Source organism: Oncorhynchus kisutch, linkage group LG2 (genome assembly GCF_002021735.2).
Source record: "Oncorhynchus kisutch isolate 150728-3 linkage group LG2, Okis_V2, whole genome shotgun sequence".
Lineage (NCBI taxonomy): Eukaryota > Metazoa > Chordata > Actinopteri > Salmoniformes > Salmonidae > Oncorhynchus > Oncorhynchus kisutch.
In genome coordinates this window covers 18,145,804-18,149,060 of record NC_034175.2, presented here as the reverse complement: position 1 = coordinate 18,149,060, position 3,257 = coordinate 18,145,804, and the positions used below count along the sequence as shown (strand labels likewise).

General features: G+C 41.0%; 1 long non-coding RNA gene across 1 annotated transcript; it reads left to right on the top strand.

The window, feature by feature from the left end:
* The first annotated feature begins 2,221 nt into the window (after positions 1 to 2,221).
* LOC116356614 (uncharacterized) lies at positions 2,222 to 2,824 on the top strand. The gene is made up of 2 exons (XR_004205026.1): positions 2,222 to 2,380; positions 2,481 to 2,824. It is a non-coding gene; the product is annotated as an uncharacterized LOC116356614 (long non-coding RNA).
* Positions 2,825 to 3,257: the final 433 nt, after the last annotated feature.

Genomic DNA, 3,257 nt, shown 5'->3' with positions numbered 1-3,257 from the left:
CAATTAAAATGCAATTAAGGATTTAATTAACGCTGGCTAGACATTAAAGAGAACAAAAGAACACACCACCAATAACTGGTGGCCAGACTGTAGAGTACCATGTCATTGGCAATCGTTGTGGTAGGACTTCCTGACCTTAAGTTCAGGGCTGTGATAGTACTCTCTTACAGCAACAACACAAGCTCCAGTATCTCTCTGATTAGAGTGTGCTGTTGAGTCATTCTGGAGTGTTTGACAAGTTGCAATGCCATCGTGATCAGTAGAATGCTGAGTAGCCTACCGGCAGTACACTCTGTCCCCCGCTGGCTCCGTTTCTCTGTCTTATACCTTCACAAGGTTGGACAACTCATCTCCTAGTTCTACTAATTGGATTGAAAAATACCGTACAGCAGGGATGACAGGGCTTGTGACCTCTGTTGCTAAATTGATCAGAAAGAGAAACGTTCCTTGATGCCAATTTCCGGAATAGCCGTGTATACCACACATCTATGTCAACCTGGTAGCATTGTAACATACTGTAACAGGAGCGAGTTAGGAGAAACACTCGGGTCCAGTTTTTCAAAAATGACCTATCTGGATTTCGTCTATCGGATAGGATTAAATGCATAAAAATAGAATGAATAAAACAAGAGTTCCCCATTCAAGTCGATGATTTGTCTGTTCGATCCTTCTATTTCTATGCATTTAATCCTATCCGATAGCCGACATCCAGATAACTTTTGAAAAACTGACCCTGAGCTCCAAGCCTAAGGCCACAGCCCGCTATTCAATTGGTGTGTTAATAAGACCAAGATGGAGTAACAATATGCTCTCCCGCAAGGTGGACATTTTAATTTATTCATGTTGCTAGATTGTAAATGACTGTTTTATATCTTTACAGTTTTATATCATTATATCCTCTAAATATGAATAGATTGTGTTTATATCCTTAAAGATTGAATGTAGTGTTAGGTTCAAGCTCTTTGTGTATAACCCTATAGTGGACTGTAGGAATGTGTACTTCCAATAACTCAAGGCCTCCTGACGAGGGCTGTGCCGGTTATTGTCAAGCAAAAAACTGTCTCACGGTAATTGACCATTAATTAACACATTTAGTATCTCCAGGCCTCCACACATCTACAGTCCAATAAAACAATTACATTTTTTTTCGATTGCTAAACGACAGTGGACACAACTGGAGTCACATGTGCAAAACTCTAACTACAGTCTGCACAGCAGCAGTTCATGTGGACCAAACTCTAGTTCGTTTTTCATTGCTTGAACACAGTTTTCAAAACTCTACACACTTATCCCATGACTTTAACCACAACCTGCACAACACTGTGGATTTACAGCACTTTGTTCAAATGCTAACACACTGCTGTCAAAACTGTGAACCACACATTCAAAACGGAATAGATTTCAGCCTTTTGCCTTTCAAACACTGCTGATTGCAATTTCAGCTGAAAGGCTAAGCAGGTGTCTTGTTTTAGACGTGTTAGTGAACACACACACATATTACAGTATATATAGGTAGAGCTCAGAAAGACTCATTTTGGAAATGGAACAAGGAAGATGGGTTCGTGGAGGGAGAAGGGTGGCAGGGAGAGGGCGGATGCGTGGAGGAAGACAAAGAAGACAAAGAGCTGTTATTTCAGATGAAATAAGGGCTACACTTATAGACCATGTCGTGAACCATGGTCTCTCATTGAGAGAGGCAGGGTTGAGGGTGCAACCCAAAGATCCACAGTGGCATCTGTAATGCGAATTTTCCATCATGCAAACAGGTGAGAGTTACATCCTTACAGTAAATGAAAACATTACAGGAATCTATTTTGTATTGCAATTATAGAATATTTACACAGATATATATTACAGTAAGTTTGACTGTAAAATATATTTTTACAACAGGACCCAAAGGCTGCCCCCAACAGGGGGAAGAGGAAAAATATTTTCAGATGCGCAGGAAAATGCTATTGTTGACATGGTTGTTATCAACAATGCAATAAAACTGCGGGAGATTCAAGATGGGGCGGCAGTGTAGCCTAGTGGTTAGAGCATTGGACTAGTAACCGAAAGGTTGCAAGTTCAAATCCCCGAGCTGACAAGGTACAAAATCTGTCGTTCTGCCCTTGAACAGGCAGTTAACCCACTGTTCCTAGGCTGTCATTGAAAATAAGAATTTGTTCTTAACTGACTTGCCTAGTAAAATAAAGGTTAAAAAAAATTTAAAGGTAGAGTGCTGGCTGATAATGATATATTTGAAAATGTTAATTCTGTCAGCACAACAACTATTGCTCGAGTCCTAAAGAAACACCAAGTTACAATGAAACAGTTATACACTGTACCGTTCGAGAAAAACAGTGAACGGGTAAAAGAGCAAAGATACCAATATGTCCAGGTAAGACGTCTGAGGTTACGTACACAGCTATACAAAATATTTACAGTAAAAAAAAAAACTTGCATTTCTACAGTAAAACTGTGCACTTACTGTTTTTCAGAGAGTAATGGAGGTGGAAGCACTGGAAAGACCACATTCATTTGTATTTATCGATGAAGTTGGATTTAACCTTGCCAAAACACGGCGCAGAGGAAGGAATGTTATAGGTCAAAGGGCCACTGTGGAGGTTCCAGGCCAAAGGGGGGGAAATATCACCATGTGTGCTGCAATGGCCAATGATGGTTTGCTTCTCAACACATCACTCATTGGCCCATACAACACAGAAAGGCTTATAGCTTTCCTAGAACAGCTCTATGCTCAGCTAGTGCCAGCAGAACAGGGGGAGCCAGTAAGAAACCCCCAAGTTTTTGTCATAGTTTGCGATAACGTTGCTTTTCACCACTCTGCAGCTGTCACAGATTGGTTTGCAGCACATCACAGTTTTATGGTTTTGTACCTGCCTGCATATTCACCCTTCCTCAACCCAATAGAGGAGTTTTTCTCTGCCTGGAGGTGGAAAGTGTTTGGTCACCACCCACATGACCAAATGTCTCTTTTGGAAGCCATGCGTGCCGGATGTGAGGACACGAGTCCAGAGGACTGCCAGGGATGGATAAGGCACTCCAGAAGGTTCTTCCCCAGGTGCATGGCAAGAGAAAACATTAGATGTGATGTTGAAGAAAACCTGTGGCCTGATGCTAGAGAGAGGCAGGATTAGCCCCTCAATTATTTGTTCGAATTACAGTATGTACTTTTAGTTTCTACCTTTTTTTCTCATTACTGTAATTCCGTAAATTACTACAGACTATTGAAACAAACTGCTAATTTTCATTTACCT